Raw genomic sequence first — 22,670 nt, 5'->3', positions numbered from 1 at the left:
CGACCTGCAAATCAGCCAGTCCACTATCCAATACACTCAGAGTCTGTAGCAGGCCTTTGACAAACACTCAGACCAAGGAACTAGCCTTAACTCTCAACACACTAGCATTGCCACACAATCTCAAAACACCCTCATTTATCCTTCTGCCAGCAACTAAGGTGCACTGAAACACAGCACACCATTCATCTTGTAGTAAACTACCAGAACAAATAATCAAAGCTCAAAATGCACAGAGCACAGGCAACCACTCCGTGCACGGCAAGTGGATAGGGCCACCCCCTAAGGTACCTGCGTCCAACTGCCCAAGGCACGGGCAGGAAACCCCCTCAAGTGCGGCGTCCAACACACCAATATTTGCGGCACGGGTGGCAGCACACCCCTATAAAACTAGTGCCGGGTTCCAAACCCCAAAACTTGTTACCAAGCAAAAACCTCCACCATTCTTCCCAATGCACATGACCATCAACCACACACAAGGTGATACATTGCAAAACAAATATTGAAACTCTAAAAATGTTGTGGAAAAAAGACACCTTGGTCCTGTGGATGAAAAAGTGTTAGTCACTTTTCACTAATGCATTTCAGGTAATTCCATGCTTAAAAACCTAGCAATTGCTATTACAGAGGCCATGTCAAATATGCTTTCATCAGCCAAAACACCCACACCAAAGCTGTCATTCCCGGATTAACCATAACCAAGCAAACAGAGCTGCATGAACTTTAAAAGGCAGGACCTAAGTCAAATCACAGGCCTCACATCACACACAATACCCAAGTATGCATTCTCTCTTATATACTGAAAGCTCTCGGAAAAACGCCAAAAAATCAGGATCAAGTTCTTCCAAAACCTTGAGATATGTGCTCTCAGGTTCCTCAAGGGTAGCACCACAACATCTGCAATATCCCCAAGTCTCCCTCCAATGAGCAGATGCCTCCTCTGATGCTGAACAGCAGGCAGGGCACAGGATGAAATGCTTGCAACAGTACCTTTTGCTTTGATGACTGTGAGCGCTCACTGTCTCACCATTGGCTGTGCCCACCACCTGACCTCCATACTTGATAAGGCCATGGTGCTGTAAGGTAGCCCCTCTGGTGCCTGATCCTCTAACTACTAAAACTCTCTCAGGCTGTAATTGTGCCAATGATCAGGTGTGTTGCTCCAGTGGCCAAAGTAATTTCTTGGTGGCCCCACTGGGAAATGCTGCTACATCAGCTGCTACCATATGTTAACTCCAGTGGCCAGAAACTGTAAGGTGGCCCCGCTGGAAAATCTGCTCCAGTTGCCAAAAATCTGTAAGGTGGCCCCACTGTGAACCAGTGACCAATTCTTCACAGTGGCCCCGCTGGGAACTGCTCCACATCTTTGTAACTCCTTTTCCAGTGGCCAAAATACTGAAGGGTGGCCCTACTGATTCTCACTACTATTTCAGTGGCCAAGATGCTTAAAGTGGGCAGAATCTGTAGGGTGCCGCGCTGGGAAATCGTGCTCCAGTGGCCAAATAACTGTAAGGTGGCCCCGCTGGGAAACACTGCTCCAGTGGCCAAATACTGCAAGGTGGCCCCACTGGGATGTGCAGCTCCGGTGGCCAAAAACTGCAAGGTGGCCCCACTGGGAAGTGCTCCTTCAGTGGCCAGAGACTGTAAGGTGGCCCCACTGGTACTCCAACTGCTACTACAGTTAACTCCTGCCCCCCACAGCTGCCTCCTTCCTGCCATGCAACTGCTGTTGGGCTATGGGACAGGTGTCAGCTCACCTTCAGGGTCTGGGGGGGACAGTGGATGTCCCCTCCTTGGTCTCACTGCTTCCTTTCTTCCTTCAGGCACTGCTCACTCTGAACAGCTGTAGGTTATTGGCCCTTCCCTCAAGCCAGCTCCTCGCCAATATTGTGGGGTGAAACGAAAGGTCTGATAATCTGGTATGAGAGGTGAACTTCTTTTCTAAGTTCCAGTGACAAGGTATCTACATTAGGTAAGTCCAAGGGTAAGTAGGTAGGAAGGTACAAATGAGACATCCACCGGCCTCCTCTCTCACAGCCTGCTTCACTCCAATTGACCTTCATGTAGTTTACAGGGGCACTCGCACCACATCATTCCATAGGCATAACATTCCAACAGACATTCTCTCAGGCAGGCATTCATGCAGGACCAAGGCAGGGAACACAAGACACAACAAAGTTGTTAGATTGTGGAGGTTAAATGCAGCAAATGCGAGTTTTCTCTGCAGATGTTTGAAAGGGGTGAATACATTAAGACCAGACCAACTGGTAGCTTTAGCATCACCCTGGTGGAAAGCAATAAAAAAAGGATAACTGGGCTTGGGATTGTGATGCCTATGATATGTGCACATAAAGGTATGTTTTTTTAGAGTAGGAACGCGGATAGGAGGCAGTCGAGGGGCAAAGGGATAATAGCATGTGGAGATGGTGGGTGAGATTATTTTAGATCCCTGTAGGTATCCTTGTGACAGTTCAACCTTCGGGGCACTAGTGGTCCAGGGATGAATATCGGTTTCTAAACCATCAATCAGCCTGACACCTCTAGTACACCAGAAGGTATCCGGACAGATTGGAAAGCCAAGCAACTTATAAATCTCCTTGCCCAATTTTGGTAATGTGGACGCACCGGCTGGCTTATGTCCGCAAGGTCGTGGATCATTGTTTAGTTGCAACACAGCGAGAATACAATTATTACCCAATGATTAAAGAGACGGCCCAGTCACAGTTGTATAAAAATATCTACTTTATTATTATCACAACAGACCGTTCTAGCACACTAGAAACTACAAACCACCCTGTAAAGGAATGCAGAGGGCAGACCGTTTCAAAGAAGGAAAAGGAATGCACTCTGGATACTGTGAGAAACCTGAGGGCGTCTCACCCACTAGTCCCCGGGTTCTGTCATCCAGGTGGCCAGGACACAGCCAACTCTGTTGGATCCAGTTCCTGGGGGTGTACCAGTGCAGGAGGATCATCTAGGTGGGGGATGGAGGGGTTTTGGGGAGTGGGACGCTGATGGGTGAGATGCAGTATCCCCTTTTTTATAACACCTTTTCCCCATCTTACTAGGTATGATATCTGGAAACTCAAACCCGCCCGACCCCTTTTCCGACACAAATACTTTCTCATGGACAGTTCATCATGAGCAACAACGGACTAACACCAGAGCCGTATACCTGACATGTCCCAATACAAGGGTCAGACAGAGTCAGGCAATTACTGATAATTACACACACCTGACTTCATCACACTTCCCCACACAGATAAAAGACGGAGCACGAAAGCACACTCTGAGCAAGACATAACGCAAAAGGAAGCAGCAATTCAGGAATGGCAGTTTAAACCGAGGAGAAAGGCGGCGAGATAAGAGAGGATGACATGGAGGGAATTGCCTTTTTCAACACAGAACCGTAACTTTCAAGAAGTCTCAAGGAAAAGAAACATATGACGGGGAATTGCACCTGACAAAAGGTGTAGCGTCTGTTAAAGGTACCAAGGGCCCTCTCCCCATTGATATCCAAGGTCGGGAGAAGCGATTGCCACCGTGGTACTGTCCTGGACTCCGACAAAAAGTAACGCCAATGAGTTCAGCACAGCCGGTGAGCTGGAGAAACTGATAGGAAACCGGGCTGTGTTACGCTCAAGGTTGCAAGTGGCAACATTGTATGAAGAAAGAGAACTTGAATACAATTGAACTTTGTTCAACCGAGATAGGTACCAGATAGAGCGTGGTCCGACACCGCATGGGTGTTCACTCAAAAGTCTTTGTTTGGTGCCCCCCGCACCCCTCGGAGCGGGGAAGAATTATTGAACTGTGAAATCGAAGTGGTGTTGGTTCAGAGACTCTCTGGCACTTCCCACCAAGGATGCTTGCTGCAGAGCCTAGCAGGGCACGCTGTGTGCTTGCTGGGTACCGGTCTGCAGCTGCTGGAGGGTCTTATGGATTTAGTATCTCCCTCTGTTCACTGGCAGATGTTTAGGGGAGGGATCTTGCTTCCCTCTTGGGTGTACTGGCCTTCCTTCACTGGTGGAAGATATAAGGCAGACTATAACCTTCAGCCAGGTTCTAATTCTATCTATCTATCTATCTATCTATCTATCTATCTATCTATCTATCTATCTATCTATCTATCTTTTTACTTCTATCTATCTTTTTTCTCCAGCATGAATTCACATGCTCATGAATATTCCCCGTCGTCAGGCTGGGAATCCTCGGTAAAGAAAACATCAGTTTCAGTTTAATTTCTGAACTGTCATTCTCCTAACAACCAATCACTGGTCTCTGGGTCATACTTCCCCCAGCATCTTCAGATTTTTACTGCACGTTCAAGTGTTGGGAGTCCTCATGCTTAGCTCTCGAGCTTTTACTGCGGATTTTCAGATTCTTCAGCTCCCCTCAAGGGCGAATTTCGTTGAGTTTCTCCATGGAGGATTCCAGAGGTTTCGTCAAGGCCTATGCCGCGTGGACATGTCTGAGGAGAAGAAAGATCCGGCTCCCCTTTTTCAAGATTAGTTCTGACTGCGGCTTGCGGAATGTCTTCTCGGAAGACAAGCATTCCAAGTGTCTCTACTGCATGTACCCGGACTCAACACACGTGGAAGAGGACTTTGCGTTTTCTCAGGAGATGGCGCCCCGTACGCTGAAGGATCGGCATTGGCGGCTCAAGGAGTGGCTACAGGCCAAGGCCCCTGTCTGGGTGGGTCACAGCAGCATGCCTTCCCTGCTACCAAGAAAACTGAGCGGTCTTCTAAGACCTATCAGGGCGCCCCGCCCACGGGGTCCCAACAAAAGGCCAAGCACTGCGAGTCCACTGTCACCGGGTGCGCCGTTGCGACAGGCTCCTCGGCGGCCAGGGGGAGTACAGAGTCTCCAGCGGCTTCGGTCAGCAGCCAACGCTCTTCATCAAAGAGGAAGTCGGACCATCCGGGCAAGCTCAAGGAGAAGCCCAGGACCGGACTGCTGGAGAAGGCCAAGCGGGAGCAGGTGCTGAATCCCCCCCCCCCCCCAAGGAGAAGGTTGCGGGTCCGACCAAGGGAGTGAAGGCCCAGGTGCATACGAGGTAGGCCCAACCGTCCATTGAGGGGGTGGTGGCGTCCCTCGCGCAGGCCGTCGTGGCGGATCCGCAGACGCACCCGAGAAGGCTAGAGTCTCCCTGCCTCCCAGGAGGTAGTCCTCTTTTCAGCCCATAGAGAAGACACCGGAGAAGATGCCAGGCATTTCACCGAAACCATCCCCTCTGGTCGCAGAGAAAGAGGGGGCAGGTAGTCTTCCAGTGCATGGATATCTTCTCAGAGGAGGAGCTTAACGACCTCCAGACCATCCAGGAGGAGCAGTGCATCGAGGGCAGGCCCTACGGCCAGGATTCTGAAGAGGGCGACGATGAGGAGGAGGACAACGACGACCAGGAGACAGACCGAGGAACAGCTCTGTCACCACAGCCGCCTCAGCGGCCATCTGAAGATATCTCGGCAGACATTCTCTTTCTTGCATACTCTGGTCTCGGAGACAAGGATGCTCGGTCCTGTGGAGACAAAGAAAGGTTTCCTATACCAGCGCCGCAAGGCTTATAGGAAGACTGTCCTGTTGGTCCCACTCCTGGATGACATTTGGGACGAGGGGTTGGCCCTCATGAAGAACCATTCCACGGCCCCGGCGAAGAGGCCCCGCTACGAGAAGTTGTACAGGGTGCTGGACTCTGCACCCAAGTGCTTGCGTACCCAACCGTTGCCAGACTCTGTGGTCTCGGTAGCAGCCAAGAAGTCTTCTTCGGGCTCCTCCTCTTCGGCGGACTCCACCCTCCCCCCCCCCCCTGGACAGTGAGGGGAAAAAGTTGGGTGCCATGGGGTGACGAGTTATTTCATCGGTGGCGATGACCATCAAGGCCGCCAACGCTCTCGCTATTGTGGCTCTCTACGACCAGGAGCTGTGGTTCAAGATCGCCCCCATCCTGGACTTCCTCCCTGACGACAAGAGGTCGGAAGCTTTGGAGATCCCGCAGGAAGGCGATGTGGCATTGGACCATGCCATCACGGTGGCCACAGACATCGCCGACGCAGGGTTCCGCTAAATGGTCAACGGGTGTGCCTTCATCGACGGGGCTGGCTGAAAGCCACTCATTTTCGTCAGGACGTTCAGTCGAGGGTGTTGGACATGCCCTTCGACGAGGGCAATTTGTTCGGGGAGGCTGTGGATGAGAGTCAAGAGGCCATCAAGACAGACGCAGAGACGGCTCGTGCCTTGGGCATGCTTCAGCAGTGACGGCTGTCCTTTCGGAACTCGGGCGGCAAATCCCATGTATCCTCTAAGGGTTTCAGTGGAGGTGCCTCGTTTTACCTTCACGCTCGTCGGGGCTGTTCCAAAGCCTTCGGAGGCGGTCATCGCCAGGGTCCCTAAGGCAGCCCTTTCGACGTCCAAGCGGGATTGAACCGGCCGTGAGGTCGGGCCCCCACCCGTGCACCTCGGTGGGAGGCCGGCTGGCGAACTTAGTGCGTGGAAGACAATCTCCACCGACCGATGGGTGCTGGACGCTTGGCTCACTGACACACCCTGAAATTTCAACGGAAGTGTCCCCGTATGCCACTGGTTGCCCCGGCAGGAAAACCACGTCCCTCAGCTGCTGCTGGAGGTGCGGGCCATGCTAAGGAAAGGCGCGATAGAGCCCATCCCAAAGAGACTCCGGGGCTCCGGAATGTATTCTCGTTACTTGCTCGTAAAGAAGACGACCAGGGGCTGGGGCCCATTCTCGACCTTCTCCGGCTGCATCGCCCATTGTCACTGGTTGGCAAACCGACCGTTGCCTGGCCGTCCGAGAGCCCATTCGACCAGAGCGATCGCTGCAACTACGGTGTTCCTGACTGGTGTGCGCCTGCTGGACATCTGCAGGGCTGCTATGTGGAGGTTGACGCACACCTTTCACTAAGTTCTACTGCATAGACTGGGATTCCAGGGAGGAGTCCAGAGTCGGCCAAGCAGTGCTGCGCAACCTGTTCGCTTGAAGGTGAGCCTGGTGAGAGGGTAAGAGATGCTTAATGTTCAGATGTTGAGATACTTAATGTTGAGCTTTGCCACCTCCCGTGGTTGTGCATTTGTGTACTGCTATGTATTCTTTATTCATGAGCATGTGAATCCATGCCAGACCCCATGCTGGAGAAGGAACAAGTTACTTACCTGTAACTGTTGTTCTCCAGCATGGGTCTGGCATGGATTCACATTCAAACCCTCCCGCCTACACCTCTGCGGCTCTTCTCTTGGTCCTACTGCCACTTTACGTGCTACCAAATCTGAAGATGGGTGCCAGAGAAGGGCCTTAGGTAGAGGGCAGTCATTGGCTGGGGGCAGTATGACCCAGAGACCAGTGATTGGTTGTTAGAAGAAATACAGTTCAGAAATGAAACTGAAACTGATTTTTTCTTTACTGAGGATTCCCAGCCTGACGGGGAATATTCATGAGCATGTGAATCCATGCCAGACCCATGCTGGAGAACAAAAGATACAGGTAAGTAACTTGTTGCTTCTATAGTGCCATTAACCCGTAGGCCTCAGGGGGCTCACAAGAGCGATGCATACAAAGACGAGAACATGAGCCAACAGGAGAGGAGGGAAGAAAAAGAGACCACCCCAGAGAAAGCCAATAACTAGCAAAAAGGTATTATGCACAGGCATGTTTATTGGGTAGATACCGGAAACAATAAAATCAGTTAACTCTGTCCAGCGTCGAACAGGAACGTTTTTAAGTGCTTCTTGAAAAGAGCAGTTGAGTCACTTTCAACAAGGTGTTTCAGGAGTGTATTCCATAAGGAGGGTGCCCAGAGGTTGAAACTGGTGCCACCAATTTCCTTCAAGGAAGAGCGTGGTTGTTACAGATGGATAGTGCCATTGGAATACAAATTACGTCCGATGGATTACTTCTTAAGCCTGGAGATAAGATAAGGTGGGGCTTCACCATGTAGGCACTTAAACACAGTAGCTAAGCCCTTGTGTAGTAATCTTTGTTGAATGGGCAGCCAGTGTAGACTCCTTCTGGCTTCCATGACGTGCGGATTGTGTTTAAGTCCACACACGGTGCATACGGCACCATTCTGAACTACTTTCAATTTTTTGATATCGGTATGTTGGGTGCCGATTAAGAGGCTATTGCAATAATGGAACTTGCAATTTATGATAGCAGCTGCTATCATAGCAAGATTTTTAGTGGACAGGAAGGGACTGATCTGCCAGAGTAACTGTGTAAAGTAACAGCAGGATGATTTTAGATAACTGTCCTGATGGTTAAACGACAGTTGGGGATCAAAAAACCTCCAAAGGTCTTAGGAGACAGGGATGATATTTTGGGCGATCATACATTTATAATAATTGGGGTCAAGCTTTTTAAATTTTTGTTGGGTGCCCAAAATGAGCAACTCTGTCTTGGCGTTGTTAAGAGCCAGTGAGTTCAAGGCCATCCAGTTTTGAATTTGAGTATAAATATGATTGAGCTCCAGGTCATCAATAGCCTAATGACGATCTGTGTATCATCGGCATAGTTCGCAAAGTGTATGTCCATAGTAGAAAGGAGGTCTATGATGGATATTAAAAAGTAATGGTGAGAGGCAAGACCCCTGTGGCACACCACAAGTCAGAATTGAGCTGTTAGAATAAGCGTTGTCCTTGGTGACCTTCATATTCCTCGGGTCCAAGAATGATCTAAACCAAGCTGCAGCTACTGGGGAACACCTGCCTACCATGGGCAGTCTATCTGGCAGAAGTTGATGATCAACAAGATCGACCGCGGCGGATAGATCTAATAGCATCAGTAATGCAGTGTTACCCTAATCTATAAGACCAGCAAGGTGTGATTTTAAATCGAGCAGCGCCGACTCTGTCCCATAATTTGGGCGAAAACCGGACTTCTGATCAGCTCAAATATTGTAGTTCTCCACAAATGCCTGGTACTGCAAATAGGCTATTTTATCTAAAATGTTTAGAATGAAGGGGACATTAGTTATTGGTCAATAATTTCCACCTGCTGCTGGGTCCAGATTGTCCTTTTTCAGCAAGGGAGTGACCCACGCCTACTTTATACTTTCCGGTACTTATGACTCTTGAAAGGAACAATTTGTGAATCTGGTTACCCAAGGAGCCAGAGTAGTGATATACTCCTTAAACAGAGATGAGGGGAAAATGTCCTGAGTTGTTCTTGTTACTCTTTGCAAAGTCTTGAGATGATCTGCCCAAAAGAGGGGATCAGCCCCCTTTTAAAGCCATATGTGCCACAGTTATTGGTGTGGGAAAAGCCTACCTTAATGAACCAAATCTGGGTCCCCACCAACAGTCTCCTGTATGCCTGAGGTCGTAACCAGAGTGCTTTGCAACGAAAAAGGTAAAGGAGTGAAAACATATAACACTGAGTCCCACCCATCTTCCTGTCTGTTGTGGATCAAAGGGTTTCTCTGGTTAATTGAGCTCTCTGTGGTTCCTGATTAAAGCGGCAGGTCCCCCCTAAAGCTGCGGCGAGAACAGACTTTGTTTCCTGCAAGCCATATTCTCATACCTTCTAAATGGGGCCCACCTGCAGGGGTTGCCTGTTGTAAATACATAGTCCCAGACATGACAAGTGACTGCTCTTGATACTGAGAGGCGGGAAATGGCTTCAGGTTGAGGCAGTGCAAATCAAAGGTTGTTTGGGTTTCTTTTCTCCTTTGTTAAACTCTGCAGCCAGGCCCCATGTGGGCCTGTTTGAATCAAACTTTGATTAGTATGCGAAGCTGCCACCAGCAGCAGAGCTTAAACAAAGGGAAAGTGTGTGGATCCATGGAGCCTTTGTTAATAAGGCTGGCCATGGCAGGAGGAAGGTTTTGCCCTCCATCTTATAAGATGCCTTGGTGTACTCTTGGCTGTCATATCTCAACTAAATATGACAGGGGGATGACGCCTGTAGGATGTGTCCACCCAGAGTCCACGGGGCTATGTGAGCATAGGGAAATAAGTGCGGATTAGCCCCACACAGTTTCCGGAGGTTCATCTACCATCATTCAATTTCTTTTAAATTTCAAAAAACCTAGGTGAGCACACACCCACTGTGCGGATGGCCACATTCCTCACAATCCTCTTACATGCTGTACCAATACAGTTATTTTAAAGACTCAGTCATCCAGGACACAGCATCATTTTTCCTGGGTAGTAGTAGAGCATTCCCCACAAATCTACACATTCTCTTCTCAATGGTGTAAACCATAAAACTACAATAATGATGATTCCGGTTCTCTTAACCCTTTTGTCCCCTCCTTGATGATCTGATATGGATATTCTCTCACTTTAAAGCTTTTAGACCTTTCCCTTGTGAATGGAGCTCACAACCAGCAATAAATGTTCTGTTTTTCTCTCTGGTTGCGTCATGGTATATGCTTGTGGAGACCGATACGTGGGGTTTGTGAAGGAAGATGTGCAAGGACTAAGAACCAGAATCAGCATGTCTGTAATTTTCCTTTTCAAATGGATTGTGTCCCCCCCAAGTATTCCTCATCCTTCATATATCCAAGTCTTCTTGCAGCTTGCTTCAGAATTTTCAGGGCCCTTGACGGCCTCCGTACTGACCTCGGCCGTAATTTCGACGCTGGTATATGAAGCATGCATGGTGATCATTACCTCAGTTCTGTTTTTGCCGCATGCTAGCATGCTTCAGGGTGACATTGCCAGAGCAAAATTTCTAATAACATGGTACTTCAGCAGTCGATTCATCATGTACTCGACATGTCCTCGACCCCAAGGGGTTTAAGCAGTGTGCTGACTCGGGCAAAAATGTCCATCACAGACCTGCACTGAGTATGTCTCTGGTGTCTGGGGTTAGGCAAAAGGTTGATGATTGTGGCGTGTGTCAGTCCATGATGGTTAAGGTTTTGCGGTAAAGGAAGGGGAAGTTCTAAGCAGATAAGCCCTTTCGCAAATCTCATTCCATTTCCCCATCCAAAAGAAAATCTTCCTCCGACTCTAGGGACGTATCCCCTGAGTAAAAGCGCTCTAGGAAACAAAAGCTTTCGAGATCAAGGAAACTATGCTCATCGTAATCTCACAAAAAAGCAAGAAGCGATGCCATAGGTCTTCATCAGCTTCTTCCTCCTCTACCCACAGAGTCCCCTTTGCGATAGTCATTGGCTCCCGCGGAATGGGAGGATTTCCACCTGTAAATGCTCGAGTGAAGCCGCTCCAATTGCCCCTCTCAAGGAGTTGAAGAAATCTAGCCACCCGTCCGCGTCTCGAAAGACCAGAAGGGAGTCTGATGTGTCTCCTTCCCGCGCGCCTAAGAGCCCGGGAAGAAAGGTTCTTCAACACAAATCCAAGCAGCATAAGGTTCAGAGGCGTCAACTCCGGTCTTGCGACATGTACTTAAGTTAAAGCCATCGAGGCATTCACTGTCTGCTTTGTTGAAGTGGTCGAAGCCCTCAACGCCATCTGCACATTCGGTGCCTTTTGAGGCCTCCAAAGTCATCTAAACCTTTGCCTAGGCAGTATTTCTTTAAATCCATGGGGTCTATCTTTGAGGAAGAGGAGGACCAAGCTCCATATGGGTATGAATTTGGGACACCAAATGTACCAGCAGTGCTTATTTCACAGGAATCAAACTTGAAGAATCTTGTTGAAACTCTGAAAGAGACTAGCAGTTGGGAAACTTCACCTGAAATGGATTTTGGTAATCCAGAAGTGGTTGGATGTTCAGACCCATTTTACCGGTCAGTGACCAGTAAGGTCTCAGAATATCGTGGATGGTCTAAACCAGCTGCAATAATTTAAAAAAATGACCGTACAGATATACTGGATATGCCATTTCACACCGCTTGGAGAGTTAGAATGACTGAAGCCAGATTCTTTCCCACCGGTTAACAAGCTACTGACAAAGAAATATAGAACAGCTTCTGTAGATCCACCCTCTCAACAGGAACCCATCACAAGAAATTCTGGTGCTGCATAGTCTAGAGCGTTAGTTTATCCTTCCTCTCCAGCTGACCAGGATGATAGAAAAGTTGATGCTATAGGTGCAGGCAGTATGGCACTGAAATGTGCTATTGCCACCAGTGCCCTGGCAAAATACATGCATACCCTTTGGGGAGTGGCTGACGTAGCAGCAGATCATATACCAGAAGGAGAAGAGAGGATGGATTTAAACATTTGATTCAGGATGGTAAGGATACTATGAGGCAATCGTTACAGTCAAGCCAGGATACGGTTGACTCTGTAAGAAGGGCAATTGCTGCCAGTACATTACTAAGGCGTCTGGCATGGCTCATGAGATCCGGTTTTACGCCAGATGTCTATTTTAAAATGTTTTTATTGGCATTTGATTAGGTGCAACACTGCATTTCAGAATATAATTTTCATTCAAGTCTTAAATTTATGCCAAGAGTTAATAATAACCTGCAAACAATAACCAAACTGTTTCCTACACAGGTCTTGTGGTGCGTTTCATAGTTCAGTGGGGTAGGCGTCCTGGTGCCCGGGATATAGTTCATACCCCTCCTTTCCTGGTATCCCCAGCGGCCATTGACTGTTGGATGTGGATGGGTGTCAGGATTAGTCAGGCGAGTACAAAGGCAGCGAATATGGCAAGGGAAATGTGCACTAAATCACACAGTGAATAGCTTCGAATAAACTACGTGCACACAGGAACAACGACTCATGTATGCTAGAACCCAGGAGTGCAAATAGAGTGTGACAACAAAACCAATATATGAAAAGGGATGTGGGGTAAGCACCTGACCGCGAGGAAAGTCGGCAAGCGCCTTACCCCCAATTGCTGTTACAGGTACTGACAGCGCTAAACCCACGTGGAGGGCAAGCAATGACAGGATCTGTGAACTAACACTCTTGATGGTATTAAATAAGGGAACTAAAGAACAGTACTCACGAGGACGAGATAAACCTCTTGAATGTCAGCTAGTCCACGAATCCTGTTGATGAAACTGGGACCCAGAAAGGCTATAACAGCAATGGGAGGAAAGCTAAATACCTAAGTTGGAATAGTGATTACAAATTAGTGAGGAAAACATAAGCATTCACACAGGAGCTAGCTACAACAGCACACCACACCTAATAATCAAATGGGAAATAAATGCAGAATTGCAATGGAAAACATGGAATGGATCCCAATGGAAAGTAAGGATCAGGAGCAGGGAAAACGAAATAACCAATGCAAACTTCCCCCTACCCCTCCAAGGAAAAGACAGGAAGCTAATCTAAGAGGAAGGCTAAGGCATACGGGTTTACAGCAGCAAAGGACAAAGTCAAAGAAATATAGAACACAGACAAACTGGGCTGCATCTAAAAGGGGAAAGCACTGAGAAATGCTGCCTGCAAACAGAGGAAGACAAAAAGGGAATCAAGGGAGCAGAAATCAATTTAGCGCATGAATCCGAAATCCAGGGCGGAGGAACAAGAAAACAGGAACTAGGAACTAGGTACAAAAGCTAAGATCAAGGAAAAAGGGACTAGTCACAACAGGAAACACTGCAACGATGACCAACGCTGGACTGAAGTAAGACTGAGGCTTTTAAAGCTGCTTAACGAGCACACGCCTCAGGTGTGCTGATTGCTGCACCTGCAGCCACAGGTGTTGCCTATCCTCCACCCAACCTTGTCCTGCAAGGGTGGAGGTGAAGCAGTGGGCCAGGCATTCTGGGAAGCATAGTCATTTGGTTAAAGAAGCATGCTGGCTGCCAAAAACCTGGAATGGATCCGGAAGGGAAGTAGTTTGGAAAATAGGGATTTAGCGCTCCCAATTCATCACAGCACTGTAGCATAAGGTTCGGAGGAAAAGTCCAGTAGGGAATAAACCCCAAATCATGCCCCCAAGTGGTGGGAACGGGAGCGAAGGGAGCGAGTCGTGACAATGGGTGGCCGCACAGGCATGGGGTAGGCGTGGTTCACAATGCGTAGCTCGCTCAGCGGGGTGGTTTATCGTCAGTTGGATGGAACATGTTCCACACCAGTTCCTTCCATGCAGCACATTTGTCATTGCTGTCCGGCTCCGATCTGTTGACCCCTTCCAGCCACACCTTGGTTTCCACCTCTGCCCACCTCTCGAATTCCCTGTGCCATTTCTTATATTGTGGCCCACCAGCCTTTTTCCAAGACATGACAATGGTTCCTTTGGCTAAGACACATGCCGGGTCCATGAGTCTGAGCACGTGCTTGTGTTTGCTGACCCTGGGGTAAGCACCGAGGAGGCATTCCTTCGGTGACCATTCAAACCTTACCACACCAGCCGCTCTGCAGGATTTTTCTATGCGTGCCCAAAAACCTTGCACACGCCCACACCCCCACCCCCACCCCCAGAACATATGTATCATGTCGGCACCTTCTCCTCCACACCATGGGCATCGTGAGCTAGCATTCTTATTGAATGTGGCTACCCTTTGGGGAGTCATGCAGGTGCAATATAGCACATTTAGTTGTATTAACTTAAAGAGGTGGTTCCTGGATGCTACCTTTGGGTAACCCAGTATCCTCTCCCATTCCTTCTCCGTTATCGCAGTGCCCAAGTCTGCCTCCCACCTCTCTTTTAATGTCATGCTCTTGGGGTTTGGTGCATCTATTAACATGTTGTACAGTCTTGAGATTGGGCGCCAGCCGTCGCTCAGATTGTACATCAGCGTGAGTAATGGTTCCGCTTGTGGTTCCTCCGGCCAGCCCTCCCATCTGTCTTTAGCCACCTTTCGGATACGTTGGTACCAGAGGAACTGCCCACTTGAGATCCCTTCTCTTTCTTGTATTGAGCTGATTTCCCTGAAGGACCCCTCTGCATATACATCACCCCATATGTATATCTCTTTCCCTTCCCATCTTCTCAACAACGCCATGTCTGTATTGTCCCAGCATATATCTGCCACTATAGGCACTTCTGGGGAGTAAGGGCTTGAGCCCTCCTCCATATTTTCCTTCGTAGGGTTACCACCATTGGGGTTTGTTCTGTGTCCCCATGCGAAACCCATAGTATTTCTTTCAGTTTAATGGGAGCCACCAGATGTTGTATCAGCCTGTTTCTGAGGTGGACTCGTCCGCCAGCCACTTAACCACATGGCTGAGTTGGGCTGCTATATAATATCTCTCCAGGTTTGGCAGTTTCACGCCCCCCTTGTCATACGGTAGGTGCAGGGTTGCAAGTGAGAGTCTGTGGCGGGCGGTGCCCCACAGAAACTCCCAGATCAGTGTCTCCAACGTTCGAAAGAAGGATGCTTTGATGTAGTGGTGTATGTTGTTTAAGAAGTACAGGAATCTCGGCAGGATGATCATTTTGATGATGGCCACCCTGCCTAGTAGTGATAGTGGTAACTTAGACCAAAACTTCATGGACTTCCCCAAGCCCTGCGCCACCCTTGCCGTGTTGTATTTGTGCATCCGTTCTGGCGTGTGCTTTATATTGACCCCCAGGTATTTGAACGAGTCCGCCTCCCAATTGAGTCCCACTACTGGTAGTGTGCTGGAATCCCTCCTGCTTAGCCCCGCTATAGGGAATATGCATGATTTAGTTCTGCTAAAGCTGATTCCCGACACCTTGGCATAGTTGTCCAGTATGTCTAGGATAACGGGGACGTTTAGATGTGGGTCACTTACGTATAGCAGCACATCGTCTGCGTAGAGTGACAGTAGGTGTCCCACTCCCCCAACCCAGATGCCTGCATCTAGGTACTGCTTCCTTGGGTATATCGCTATTGGTTCAAGGCCCAAGACGTACAACATTGGGGATAGCGGGCATCCCTGTCTGGCCCCTCTCTTTATGTCCCAGATCTCCGACACCAGCCTCCCAGTTTTGACCCTAGCCTTGGGGTTCGTATATATGATCCGAACCCAGCGAATGAAGACCTCCCCAAACCCGAACTCCTTTATTGCTGCCAGTAGCCACTCCCTGTAAATTGAATCGAATGCTTTTATAGTGTCTAGGGAGGTTGTGGCATATTCTTTGGGATCCCTCTGTCTGCGCCAGGATGTGTTACAGTCTGCGTAGGTTTAATGCAGTGCTGCGCCCCGGTATGAAGCCTGTCTGGTCGCTGTGTATTAGGCCCCCTATTATTCTGTTCAGGCTTTTAGCTAGTATCGTGGTGAGGATCTTAACATCGTAGTTCAGCATCGCTAGTGGGCGATAGGAGTCGCATCCTTCTGTTGGTTTCCCGGGTTTGGGTATCGGGACAATTAGCGTTTCTCTCATGGACCCCGGCAGTTCCCCGTTGGTGAATGCTTCCCGGTAAACCTCAAGCAGCACCGGCGTAATGACCGTCTCGAACTTTTGTAGAAGTCCGGAGGGAGTCCATCACTATCAGGTGTTTTACTGGAGGGGAGGGACCTTATTGCCTCAGCAATGTTGTCCCGTTATTTCCTCATCTAGGGCTTCGCGTTGTGCCGATTCTATCTTTGGGAGACCTATTTCCTCCAGTGTGTCTAGTATGTCTGCCTGCTCCACCTGATGATCCTGGCTGTACAGTCGGGAGTAAAAGTCCCTGAATGTGTCGTTTATTTCTTGTTGTGTCTTATGTATTGTGCCTGCTGCGTCTTTGATCCCTGTGATTTGGTGCCGTGGATGTTCCCTTTTACACAGCCACACCGATAGCCTGCTAGGTCTGTCTCCCTCAGCTTGTGCCCTGGTAGTTTTCACAGAGTAATCAAATTTGGAGAGTCTTACCCATGCTTCCTGACAATCCGCACGCAGCAGCGTCAGTTCACCCTCCTCCTCCTGTGTCCCCCGCGGGTTAGCTTCCTTGTGTTTTTATCTATTCCTCCTTTTTCTCTAGTTCAGCTCTTAGTGTTTTCCTTATGCCTCCCGCTCCTGTGATGACCTCACCTCTCACCACTACTTTCATTGCTTCCCAAACTGTTCCCCATCTCTCAACGCTGCACACATTCACCTCTATCATGTATTCCTCCAGTTTGTCTCGCAGCCCTTCCATGAAAGCCTGGTCGGTCAGGGCATCAGATGGCATGCGCCATAGCGGTATGGGCGGCCTAGGGCCCCTTATTTTCCATGTCGCAAGCAGTGGCGAGTGGTCGGAGATTGATCTGCCCAAGTACTGTGCTGAGTCCATTTGTGGCTGGTGGTGCTTGGGCACGAATAGGTATTCAATTCTAGTGTGGAGGGTGTGTGGCTAGGAGAAGTACGAGTAGCCTGTGTCCACTGGGTGGAGCTCACGCCACACGTCAGCCAGGTCCAGGGCTTTGACCAGCGAATTTAACCCCCCTGACACTGCATCATTTCTGGTTGCTGTCGATTTGGATCTATCCAGCTCCCAGTCCCTGACACAGTTAAGGTCCCCTCCCCAGATACAGAAGCCGTTTTGATGTTGGGCTAGTTTGGCCCCCAGTGCATCTAAATGTTTTGGGATCCCGTGGTTGGGGGACATACGAGTTTATTATGCAGACTTCAACTTGTTCAATCCAACCCCTCACTACCAGGTATCGACCTTCGGGGTCCGCCTCCCATGTTAGTATTTTGAATGGGACCGCTGGACTTATCCAAATGAGTGGCCCCCCCCCCCGGGCATACTAGGAGTAGGGAGCCCTGTAGCACTGCTCATCCCAGCGGTCCAACACCGTTCCCATGGTTTGTTGCGTCAGGTGGGTCTCTTGGAGCAGTGCAGGCTTCCTTTATTTGTATATTTGTGGTTTTCTAGCGTCTTTTCGGGGCCCTCAATCGGGCATGTATACAGATGCCTCTCCCTTGTGGCTGCCTTTGGCCCCCTTTCCTGTCTGGGCAGTCCCTTTTATTGCTTGATTGCCCTGTCTTGTGTGATGGTCCTACAGGCTGTTTTTTTGGTCCAGTGCACAGCTCTAGGTTGAGCGGGAGCCTTGCTATACTTTTGACCGCACTGGCGTGGCCAGGTTCTCTTTAGGGTGCCTTCTGTATCCTTTTTGAGCCGATGCCTTGGGGCTTGGACCTTCAGTTTTTCGTCATTTGGCTGTGCCCCTCTACCCCAGGGAGTTTTGCTGTAGGCCTGTTCCGTATGTTACTGTCCTGACACTGCAGGCTTCTGGGAGGGAGTTTAATGCTCACTCGTTCCCCCTATAGTGCGGGCCTGAGCGGCTTCAGCAGCATTTGGTCTCCTGCCCCTTGAAATTGTGTATCTCTAAGCGTCCCAATGTCTTCTCTCCACTTCTAAAGCCACTCCTATTACTCATTGGCTCCCTTCCCCTTTTCGCGTGGCTAATCCACCACGGTTTCCTGCACCGTGGTCATCCACTTCTTACCAGTGGTCCTGCAGACCCTCCTCTCCTTTCCCCTTGTTCTGCAGCTCCTTCTTAATCCGACCATGGGGTGCCGGCAGGTCTGACGCGGCCCCACTCCCGCACACCAGCTGAACCCTGCGTCCTGCTCCTCACCTCGCACTTTCCGTCGGTAGGCGTTTTGATGTCCTCTCCGCCTGTGTTGCATCCCGTCTGGGCTTCCTGGAGACAGATGTCTCTTTCGACTCACTCGGGGTGCAGAGGAGGGGACAGGCCACCCTCTCCTTCTGTCCTGTGGGCTGCTTCCTAGTCACACCCGGCTGTCCCTCCTTCCACTGCCGGGGCCCTCTGATGTCAGAGGTTGTCTGTATCCTGGGACAGCAATCCCGGCCCAGCTTCTTGTTTGCCCTCAGCGTCCCCAAGACCAGGACGGATCCTCTTCTCGTGCGGAGGGTGGGGAGGAAGCGGGTCTCTCCCTCTTTGCCCGTTTGGCACCACGCTGCTTTTCGGTTGCCACTGTCTATTCCTCCTACCACGGCAGGGCCCTCTGATGTTGAAGGTCGCCACTTCCCAGCGCCGCGGTCCCGGCCTGCTGCAGCTCCGCTCTCCGCCCGCTTGCTTTGTTCGTCCGTCCCTCCCGTATGTCTTTGGGGGGTGGGGGGGACTTTGTTAACTGATCGCTCGAGATGTTTCCGCCTCCAATGGGAACAATGCCATCTGTTCCTGTCGCCCTTTAGTTTTATCTATTACCACCTATTACCACCTTAAAATAGACCTTCACTGAGAACGGGAGAGTGCGACTACACTCCCCGGCGGCCATCTTGGATCTCCTTACTGACTTTTTACCCACTGCTTCACCCATAAAAAGAAGAGGGGTGCCGGTGCAGAACATCTGCAGATCAGCAACTTGGTTGTCTCTTCCTACATTCAGCAGATTTTACTGCCTAGACTCTACGTCATGAGAGGAAGCCAAATTTGGCAAACTGTTCTCCATAATTATCAACACCCAACTCTTAAAACACACTGCTATGGTAGTGTATCAAAGATGAGGAAAACGTGGGAGGACATAATCCATTTGAAGAACAAGTTACCTATCTGTGGTAACTTTCTTTCAACTGGATGTTCCTCCCACGTATTCCTCATCGCCCTCCTCTCCTTCCCCTCTTGCTTGCCAAAAATGTCTGTGTTTTACACCTTCCTTTCTCGCAATGTCAGATTCATCTCAATCTGTGGTAAGGGGAAAAAAATAGAACTGAGATAAAGGTCAGTGTGCGTGCTTCATATACCAGCGTCAATGTCACGGCCAAGGACAGTACGGAGGCCGTCGAGGGCCATGACTTAACGCTGCATTATGCTTGACTCTGTGAAAAAAAATCTGAAGCCAGTTGCAAGCAGACTTATATTAAAGATGAGGAAAACGTGGGAGGACACAATCCATTGGAAAAAATGTTACCACGGGTAATCAACTGGTTCTTCCCTGTCTTCCAGCTCTCCCTCCTTCCCAGCCTGGTTTGGGAACTAGAGCAAACATATTCTGCTTCTTTGGAGGAGGCGAAAGGATATGTGGACTGGGTTCAAACATACAGGTGGTAAAGAACTTTTTCTAAAGGATACCTCCCTTTTGGAAGAGACATGATAAAAATCATTGAAAAAGTCTGAAGTGTGGAAAAAATAGCTATCCTACACATTCCAAAGGCATGGACGTGTCAGAAAGACCACTGAGACTGCCTTTGAACTAGTGAATTGTGCATGAAGACTTGGAGGCATTGGAATACATCAAAACAAGAGATGTAGGCCGATTTATCTCATGGTCATCTCAGCTACTTACTTCTTGCCAAGGTATGACCACCATGAGTGACAAAAGATAAACTGTAGTCTCGAGAATCCTGTTTTTTTGAAATTACAATGCTATTAAAAATCCGGTTTATGCAGTCTCTCCTCATTAACTTTTCAGGTAGCAAAGTCTCAAGTTCAGCAAGGATGCGGAAGGTGGGGGAATGCACCCCTTCTGCTGAGTTAGAACATCCGGCACCTTGGGAGTTTCAGGAACCTGACTTCTGTGAGCTAGGGAAAGGGGAGATCGCAATACCTTATCTGGGGTAGCCAGGTGAAGAACATCAGAATCTGAGAGAAATTGACTGATGGACTGAACAATCAAAGAACCCTCAGAATTAGAGTCTGATGAAAGACCTATCGACGAGCATTTCCCAGAATGGTGGAGTTTGCAGCACAACAGGGATGTATACTGAGGGTTTATAGTGAAAAGACCGAAAAAAAATATCGAAAAAAAAGGTCGAACCAAAAAATCTCAATTTTTTTTTTTCGAAATGTGGGGGATTCCCCCCAAATGCCCTTTTTTCATTTTTTTTATTTTACCCCTTTTTTTTACTTACCTGACCCCAAAAATACATATAAATAAATAAAGAAAGAAATAAAAAATGCAATTTTTTTTTTTTCGAGATTTTTTTTTCAAGATTTTTGTCATTCGATATTTTTTTTTCGGCCGTTTGACTGACCACCGTATATTGATGACACTGAGCATCCTGGCTGGCAAACAGGTGTATTTGTAGAAAGTCCCAGAGTTGGTGGATTTTCTATGACACCTATGGTCTTAAAAGTCTGTTTGTGCTGGGCGTGATAGTCTACATAGATCACCTGCTGTGACATTGCTTTTTCCCTCCATGTGCACATCCAGGAGTATCACTTGATGTAAGTGTCCAATGAAATCTCTACCGCTCGGTTGTACAAAGGAAGGCCAGAGAACTCCATTGCTTGTTCAAGTAGAACATAGTGGGCATCTTGTTTTTAACCACTTGAATGACCTTGTTCTGGAGCAGGGGAAGAAAGGAATTTCATGTCAGAAAGATGACTTTTGCTTGCAGAAAATAGATGTGAGGTAGCCTGTCTTGATACCAGAGACTGTGAATATTCATGCTCAGACAACACCCCCAACCAAATTACAAGACCTTGTGACAGAGATGTGATGAAGATCGAAAGGTGCACTTCTCCGAAAAATTAGCTCAGTCAAATTGGTCGATAGCAGTGTGGATCACTGGCCGAGCCATTCTTAAAGATGGGAATTATAACACTTTTTTTCCATGACTCTGGTAATATTTGTTCACAGGCAATGGAATGAAATACCCTGACCAATATATGTGCCCACCATTACTTAAACCATTTAAAAACTTTAGGTCTCAGACCGTCAGGGCCTGGGGTCTTCCCTTCTTTAACTGACCTGTAGGCTGGAGTGGGAGCCTCTGCAATTCCTCAATAGCCTTGGAGAGGATTTTTGAAATTGCCCCAAGGAGAAGCCTTGTTGAACAATGTTAATAAAAACAAATGTCCAGAGTATCGGAGTTCACTGATGGTGATGGGACAACACTCTGCTGCTTACCGGGTATGTATGCCCCTTAATAGAAAGAAGAGCCACAATCTTCTGTTGCAAGTCAAACAGGCATCTTGGATTTGTTTGAGGCATTAAGAGTTGCAGATATGGGTGTAGGATGGGGCTTGTGCATTGACCAGATATGGGTGTAGTATGAGGCTTGTGCATTGACCTGTTGGGAGATTGAACCCCTGCCTAGCTTTTGAGTTCTTAAAAGCTTGGGAGGAGTGGTACATAGTCTTGACTCTAGGACTTGAAATAAAACCGAGATTTCAATCTCTACCCCATTCTTGTACTTCTGAATGTAGTGGTCCATTCTAAGAGAGAAAAGTTATGGACAACAAAAGGATGGTCAAAATGTCTTTTAAGCAACGCACTTACTCTATGTAAATGTTGGCCAGATATTGCCTATTTCCAAAAACAAAATCCTTATCTGATCCTTTGGATTTCTCTCCTTTCCCTGCCTTTTTTTGGTCAAGTTCCATGCAAGCCGTGAAGCAAATCAGCTATTCATTCACATTTCCAAACGCACTCTTCTTGGGGATTGTTAGTCTAGTTTCTGTCCCTGGTGTAGCATCAGGATAGCTTTCCCTCAGGTTGTGCCTAAATACTTTGCAGCTAAGAACTTTTAAAATGACTATATTTGTTGAACTCAGGATGGACTGGCGCTTGAGGGGGGGGGCGCGGGTCTTCAGAGGTATTTTATAGCCTTATACCTATATGGCATGACTCAGGGGAATAACAGGAGAGCACTTGACCTAGTCAGGTGGGCTCCAGGACCAATAGGAGAGAGAGGAGGAGTATAACGGGACACAGGAATCGAGGCAGTGTGGTGGGATGTTGAGGTGCGTCATAGGAGGAGAATGCAGACTGAGCGACTAAGCAAAGGGAATGGATTTTGCAGCAGATTCGGAGGAGGATTGTAAAGCATGTGTGCAAGGTGAGGTATTGGTTGGTGGTAGAAAGTTGTACTTGGGTGTGAGTGTGTGCGTATGGTCAGTGAAGAGAGTGATTTAAGATTAAGGGTATGGGTTCGGAGGTATTTGTGAGAGTGAGTGTACCAGGGGAATGAATGAGTGAGTGATAAAAAGGTAATTGTGAGAGGGGT

General features: G+C 48.6%; 1 protein-coding gene across 2 annotated transcripts in view; it reads left to right on the top strand.

Annotated features, from left to right (window-relative positions):
• ZC3H3 (zinc finger CCCH-type containing 3) overlaps positions 1-22,670 on the top strand; it is a 2,515,563-nt gene that overhangs the window by 154,724 nt on the left and 2,338,169 nt on the right. The gene's annotated exons all lie outside the window — the stretch shown is intronic.

This window comes from Ambystoma mexicanum, chromosome 5q (assembly GCF_040938575.1).
Source record: "Ambystoma mexicanum isolate Mex_15411 chromosome 5q, UKY_AmexF1_1, whole genome shotgun sequence".
NCBI lineage: Eukaryota > Metazoa > Chordata > Amphibia > Caudata > Ambystomatidae > Ambystoma > Ambystoma mexicanum.
Note: the sequence above shows the minus strand (reverse complement) of the source record. Positions and strands in the feature narration are given on the sequence as shown.